The sequence below is a fragment of the Diospyros lotus genome, chromosome 5, assembly GCF_014633365.1.
Source record: "Diospyros lotus cultivar Yz01 chromosome 5, ASM1463336v1, whole genome shotgun sequence".
NCBI lineage: Eukaryota > Viridiplantae > Streptophyta > Magnoliopsida > Ericales > Ebenaceae > Diospyros > Diospyros lotus.
Window position 1 is genome coordinate 27,284,226 of NC_068342.1, and position 8,357 is coordinate 27,292,582.

Genomic DNA, 8,357 nt, shown 5'->3' on the forward strand with positions numbered 1-8,357 from the left:
GATTTTGCATGGTGGTATAGCAGCTTAAGATTGCATGCAGCCATGGCAGAGAGATGGAACGAATGCATGTCTCGGATGGTTTAAGTACATTTTGTTTTATTTAATAATATATTTCATTTCATATGGTACTTAGTTTTGGAATTGAATTGTATCCTTGTTTATTTCTTTCTCTCTATTTCCTCTCACACATGGTTGTTGGTCTCACTCACTTATTTGTGACATAAACATAACAATCAGTGATGAAATTTTTCCAAAATTTTATGGTTGGTTGGTTGGTCTCACACACATACATATGCTTTGTTCTATCTACTATTTCTTTTTGGTAGTCTAGTCTTCCTGTAAAAGTGATGGGATGGGGTTAATGTTTTATGGGCATTCTATAATTATTGTTTGTTGGCTAACTGTTTAGGTCCACTTGAGAGAGTTGGTAGGAGGAAGGATTAATCTCTTATTCGGCGGCTTGCTACCCTACTACAATTTGGGTGGGGAATAATTTTACATAGAATTAGTGGATTAAGCATGTTTATTTTTTTCCATGGTCTGGGAGATCTATCTAATCAATATTTTTTCTTTTCCCCTTCATGCGGTAATAATGTGAGAGACAGAGAGAGACAGGTGGTACTCTTTCGAGGCTCTTGAAGAATGTTCGTGAAGCACGCAGTGAAACACTTTGGTAAGGCTCCTCCTCCTGGTGTGTGTGAGTGTGACACACAGCCACACAACAAACAAAGCCTTACATGGGGAAGAAGAATGCTCGTGCGTGAAGCATGCAGTGAAATTGAATTTGTAAAATAAATGGTCTTTGAAGAAACTATTCTATTTATTTATTTGTTAATTATTATATGTATGTATGTATGTATGTATGTATGTATGTATGTATTCCATTCAAATGTTGTTACTTGGTCTTGTAAGCTACCTACCTGAAGGATGGATGTTTCTTATTTAACTTTCCAAGAAAGTTGCTCTGCACTGTTTTTGCAATTTCTTCTTAATTTGTTAATGTGATGATGCATGTTAGAAGTTAATAATTAATTGTCAAGCAAGCTTGCTGTTGATGACTGCTTGCTTGCGTCTTCTGTTATTCCTTTGAGCTTGAGTATTCTGAACGCGTGCATGAAATAATGGTGTTGTCCATCCATTTGAATTGTGAGTGAATAAAAAATTGATTCAACTAAAATAGAACAACTTTTTTAATGTTTGCCAAGTTAAAATAAAATAGAAAACTTTTTAAGCAACTTTTCTAGGAAAAAATATTTTAAATATTGTTAGTTAGTACATATGAACCACACATATTTGCTTTACGAAATATATATGCACTAGAGAAGAATTAACTATTAGCAAATATCTCCCTTGCAAACATTCATTGGACCTTAAATTATAAAACCCAAATGGGAAATAACTTTAGTTACGCTCGTCGTGTTAGGTTTTCTGCAGAAAATATGTATTTTTATAAACCAAAACCCAAATATTTTTACATAGGATTGTAGAGAATTAAAATAGGATCAAAACTGTAAAAATTTCAAGACAAAAGGAGCTATCACACACCCTCACATGTCAGAAGAAGCGGTCCCACGCACAGCCCCTTGTCGGCACGTGTGTTGCACTAACCGTCATTACTTTTCACGACCCTTCGATTTTTCGACCATATCTCCCTTGTTTTAGCTCTGATTTGAACCTCGTTTGAACCTACAGGTCCCTCTTTTTCTCCTCTACAAGAATATAACAAGAAACCAAACTTACCTCATCATTTTTTTTAACTATTTGGCACAAACTCCAACCAAGACCCAAAAACTTTGACAAGGCCTGTTCTCCCTCATTTTTGGAAAAACTTCTATAACATCTCGCATCGAGCAATAGGAAGGACCATATTAACTTACCAGGGGTCACCCATCCTTAACCTACCCTAATTCAATCACATTTAACTTGGGAGTTCTTTATCTACATTCAACCCAAGAGATATCCAACTGGTGTTGTTTTATTCCTTACTATCCTCGATATATATATACTAACTTCTCTAGAGTCCCTTCTTGGACTTGACCCTGGGCTCTCTAGGCATTACAATAGTGCGCCTAGCATGAAAATCGAGATCGAGTACAAAATTAAAAGGAATCCTAAATTAAGTTTAAGGTGAGACTCCAGTACTCAAATTCTTATTTTTGTGTAAAGTTCTTACTGCATAAAACATGTTTTGTGTAACGTTCTTATACGCAAACTCCTATTGTTCTTTTACGTGAAATCATGTTGCATATGTGAAATATGTTTCCTTAAAAAATATATGCCGTTGGTTTTCAACTTTTGCATTTATAAAATCCGTGTGGCCATACTATTGTACCTACTTGTTGGCCAAGGGAAAAAGTCTGGATATCCCCCGAGAGGCGCTGTACGTGCGCCATTGAGAAAGTTCTCGTGGGGAAGACTATGAGCCTAAGGGACAACAGATGTGGTGCCTGCATGAGTTCTATGAGGTCGGGCTAGGGCAGCATGGTTAAGGACCTCCCGAGAGGCGCTATGCGTGAGTCTATTCATGCATTTATATAAACTGTTTTCAGAGTTCTCACTAGAATATTCATCTTCTAATTAGACCGTGTCCCTGAAATATTCAAACGTTCTAAGTTAGACAAGCAGCTCTAAGGGAAAGGAGATAACTAAAGAATAGGTTTTTTTTGCCGCATGTAGTATGTTTAGCATGTTTTGACTATGTGCGAACCTATGTAAACCTTAGCATGTTTTGGTTATGTTGAGACGTTCGATTGTTGTTTGCAAGAGATGGTATCCATGTAGTACGTTTTGTAAACATCTCGAACAGCTTTTTATATTATAAATAAAGCATTACGGGCGTGAACCATATCAAGTTTGATCTAGCTTCCGCATTTGAAATTTTAATACTTGTCTTAACTATATGATTATTGGGTTTGATAGGTTGAGAAGGTGAAATTATGATTTTTGGGAATTATATGTATATCAGTGGTTGTGGTGTGGAAAAAAAATCATAAAATCCTAAATTATAACATGCCTGAAAATTTGGGGTGTTACATAAATGACTGTCTTCTTAATTGATTTTTATTAAGATAATGTGCGTATTGAAAATTTTGAGAGATTATTTTGTGTATTAAGGATGTGACTTCGCGATAAAAATGATTGTGTGATTGATTAAAGTATTTTGATGCCTAAGTATGTTCATGTTTTGAATTTAGATAAGTAAATCATGATGTTTTGATGATGTGCTTAATGTTTTGAATTAAAAACTTGTTTGAAATCTTTCAATGTGAAATGATTTGTTTGTCTAGGATTAAATCAAGTTAAGAGTGTGATTCTATTCACTATTTTTGAATAGTTATATAAGTGTTGTCTTTGTTTGATGTGAACACTCGATTGGATAATTCTCACAAAGTCATTTCAGATTAACAAGTTGATACTTGATTGAGTTTTACAAACTTTGTTTGGATACTCTATAACGACCTGTTGTTGGGTCTCAGGTATGATTTTCGTATGCCTTGGTACTAATTTAATCTTATTGGGTTGATATATAATTAATGGTTGGTGTATGGTTGTGTTGGATAATGTTTTAAGTGTGAAAATTAAGTGATTAAGCTAAGTGTGGTGTTGTATCTGAATGTATGGGAGAATTGTAGCTTAGATATTCGAATGAGACATGTGTCATTCGGATGAGGGTTGAAGCATCGGATGAGTTTTGTTCTCCACATTCAGATGGTGTCTCCTGTAGCATCCAGATAGGTTTAATTTTGTTCTTACATCTGGATATCCTCCTATTGCATTTGGCTGACTCTCGTTCCAAAAATTAATTTTTTTATTGAAGCCCAATTTTGACCTTAATGAAGCCCGAATCTCAACAATTTTAAAACATAAAAGTTGTAAATCTTTATCTTTTCTTTCCATAGCATCTTGAATCACCTCAATCGGAGATTGGACGAGAGACTTATGCCCAAAATTCAAAAGTGTGTTGAATCTATCCAGAATCTTCCAATTCTCATTAAAGCCTCTCATATCCAGAGATAGGCCTAGGCATAGGGATATCTTCTTAATCCAACGAAAATGTGTTTTTGGAACAAGCTCTGATGCCACTTTATGATAAACCCACTTGGAGTTGGTGGTCGAAAGCCTTCATTAGATGTTGCCACGTATTGTTCCTCCACTATCCTTTGCTCCATCCATGCATATAAAATCGAGATATAGGGGAAGAGAGGATTTTTCAGAGAGTTCGGTCGAGAGGAAGAAACACAATGATGAAGAAGAAGAAGAAAAGAAGAAGAAGAAGAAGAAGAAGAAAAAATGTTACTTCAGGCAAGCTCTCCTGTCATCTTTGCTCTTCTCTGATTTTTCATCAAGTTTGGGTATGAATTATGGTTGGATCATTTCCAATTGTTGTGGTCATGAGCTATAAAATTCGTGGGTTATACGCATTTATATATATGTATAGGTAGTCTGTTGGCCGAAAAGTTCTGCAATGATTCATCCGTTTTGGGTTAGCATCTTCATGACCTAATAAATGATGGAGATTTCGGTTAGCAAATGTGCTAGCAGTTCGTAAAATTGGAATAAGTTATGTGTGCATGCCTTTATATATATATATATATATCTGATGTTGGCAGTAGAAATGGAGGGTTAGCTCTTGGTTTTTATTATAGTTTGGGGAGTTTGTCCACTTCTACTTTCTTTGGGGAATGAAGCTAGGGATAATTCCATTGGGACCCAATGCTAGGCCAAAAAAAAAGAGCTAATGAACGAATTAGGTGGGATGCTAGCTAGTGTCCATAGGGGATGGTGTATGTTTTATAACATTACTTTCCCTATTCCAACTAGTTAAACACCTTCGTGTATTTCAAATGCATGTTATGTATGCAGGGTCAGGTTCATATATTATGGTGGCATATCAGACTTGAGTGCTTGTCAGATATTTATTTCTTAGTTATTAAGCACGAGCATTTGTATTTAGCGTGCGTTTTACTAATTGGACAAGGCTTGGCGGGATACTTGGCTTATGGGGGCTTTGTATCATATCTGGTCTATTACGCCACCCCTTATTTGTTACTTCTGCATGAGTCATGGTGCCAGTTTTGAGATATAGTTGTATAGTGTCTGGTTTTCAAAATCGAGTTTTTTAGGGGCACCCCGGCATGCCCAGTTTTTTTATCTTGGACGCTTATGCGTGCTAGCGGGTGTGGTACGTAGCTCCCACCCGAGTGAGTTTCGACTCATAGTACAGGTACAGTCTGCCTTCAGGGCAATAGTAAGTTTGTTATAAGGACTTGGATGCTAGTGCATTTCTTATTTGGGCCCAAGATCATGTATGTGTGCATTGTTACTTATATAATTGGTACATGTATCAGTTTATAAGATTATATGGTATGTTATGCATGAGTTTCAATTTGTTATGCACTTGAGATACATGTTTACTCTTAACACCTACTCTATCAATCCTTCCTTTCTTTTATGAGCTTGCTGAGTCATTTGGACTCACCTTGTTTTCTTTTCATTCCAAATATAGGCAAGGACCCAGTTATGAGCGAGTCTAGTGGTTCCCAACTTCTTGGTTAGGCGGTGTACAGGGGCCATGCAGACCTAACAGTTGTCAGCCTGGGAGTTCCTTTTTATGCATTTTGTCTCTTCCAAATTGCATTATGATTCAGTTCATTTGGGTCTGTATGGATTATGTTTTACTTTATGGTCGGTGTGTCAATAATGTATGTTATGCATGCGTGGGCTATGTAAGCCTAGAGATTAGTTGTTGTATAGCAGGTTGAGGTTTTGATATTCATGCCAGAATAGTAAGTTTCCTTTATCAGGTTTTTCTGGTATTCATCAGTTGCATCCATGACTGGTTCATCCAGATTCAGCCTGTCTCTATTTTGGTAAGGCACTCGTTCTGGTTCCTTGGGTGGGGACCTTACATACTCAATTTAAGTAAGTCTAGATATTTTTTACTCAATACCTAACATAAATTCACTCGAGTGGTGGTTTGAAATATAATTAAAATTATCTTTCGCATTGCATTCACTCGAATACTTATAAAGCTCCTACTCGAGTAGAAATGAATTCTCTTGAATGATGCAGCCGATCCAAGTTAATTATTTGATACATAATTAATTAAAATTTTACATTAATAATTTATCATCAATATCATCATCAAAACATCATTAATATATTAACTCAACCAATTCTCTTGGACCCTAGTTTTTAAGAGTGTTAACAGAAATATTTTATTCTAAGCAATGAGAGAACCAACCTTCCACTGCTTCAGGAAAAACATGCCAATTGCCCCTACAGGTGTAGCACGGTTGGTTCTCAGGTTGCACCCAAGGATGCAGGTTCGAGTCATGGCAACCGCAGTGTGAGAGTTTCACCCTCCTGTGGGGGTGGCTCCTTGTGGGCACCATGCACTGTGTCTTCTACCTGGTGCGCTGCCGTGTACCGTAATTAACCCCTCCCACGTGTGTGGAGAACCCTTTAAAGTGAGGGATTTCACCTTTTGTACCCAAGGAAAAACATGCCAAATTTATATTACAAAGGTTAAAATTAAAGTTAAATCTAGAGGTGATTTCCCTTTAAAGTTAAAAAGGAACCAATTTGATCCTTGTCATAAGTACTAAGTTGATACAATTTTAAAAGCTTAGGTACTCAAATGATGATTAAAAAACAGAATTAAGTAGTATAAATTAGACAATGACATATAATATAAGGACTAAATTAACCTTTTAACTAATTTTAATAATGAAGTCTTGACTCATTGACGTGGCAGAAGTTGGTTTCAAGTTTTTAAGTCTTGACTTAGCATAAATTTTTTAAGATTTTTTTTTCAACTTATTGTTAAGTACATGCAATTTGTATTTGTTGAAATTAATAATTTCTATTTTAATGATTCAATCAGTTTTATTCATAGAATCTACTTTAATTTTCTGAAAACAAAAAAAAAGAAAAAGAAATTAGGAAATTGGAGTCCTTTAGCTTGCATTAATTATTATTAGGTGGTTATTGAATTTTTTTTTATTTTAGTTTATGAATGTATAACAATTTCTATTAGAATATTGATTGAGATACATAATACTAGCTTAGTGACGTTAATGTTTTTCAAATTATTATGAACTAACAAAGTTAAAGCAACCCCCACAAATACTAATTAGGATTGCCACATCACCATACACTCGCGCACTGACTCATATCATCACATTACATCACATCACCCTACCCTAATAATAGTAATAGTAGTAGTAGTAGTAGTAGTAGGTGATCAAAACCTAATTAAGACAGACACAAAACACAGGACGTTTGATGAGCCAATCCTATGTTGATCGAACATGCATGCCCCATTTAAGCAGTTATAGGCACCTCACATACATCTCTCCCACCCATCGAAACCATCAACATACACACACACACACACTTGATGGATTATATATATATATATATATATATTAATATGAACTAGAATATGACTGACTATCTCTAATAAAAGATACCCAATTTAACTTGTTTAGTAGCTAATTAACTAATTAACTGAAGAGAAGTCATCAAGAGAAGATCAAATAAAAAATCACCATCTTTTCCCTAATAATAATAATAATCTCGACATATTATAAGTGCGCCAGACAATCAATCACCACATTACTAAAAGCTCAAATAATATTATTCTTGCCTAATTAAGCAAGAATGAGATACAATACAAACATGGAGAAGAATACTTCTTTATTCCTTTTCTTCTTCTTCTTTTTCATTAATTGAGCTTTTGATCAATGCAGTAAATGAAAAATGCTCTCATGATAAAAAAAAAGACGAAAGATTGGTCTCATTTCCAAAAGCTCGACCGAATAAAACTGAAAATGTAATATGTGAATGAATTTGCTGTTTTAAAAATTTTCAGTTTAAAAGAATTTTATACAAGAATTATTTTCTACTATTTTTATAGTTGGAAAACAATGGTATAAATGTAAATGCCAAATGCTTGAAATGTAAAAATCATATACAGGAGAATTAAAATTGACAGCACAGAATTTGTAATGATTCAACACAACCCGACCTATTTTACTATCTTAACTCATCACCAAGAATTTTCTTAAATACGCTAAGAAGTGTTTGTTTAGAAAGACAAGTACTATTCTCTAAACTATAGTTTTTCAATTAATGTTCAATTATAAATTTTACACTATCTTTTAACCGGCTCACTTATAACATTTCAATAACTTTTATAAGACTCAACTACAAAACTTTTAATAACTTTTAATAAATTTTAGAGAGATGCTCATTACATTTTCTCAAACATCAAAAGTATTAATATTTTCATTTTTAACAAATTATTAATAAGTTAATAACTATTTATCACAGCAGATTTACGACTTTTAGAT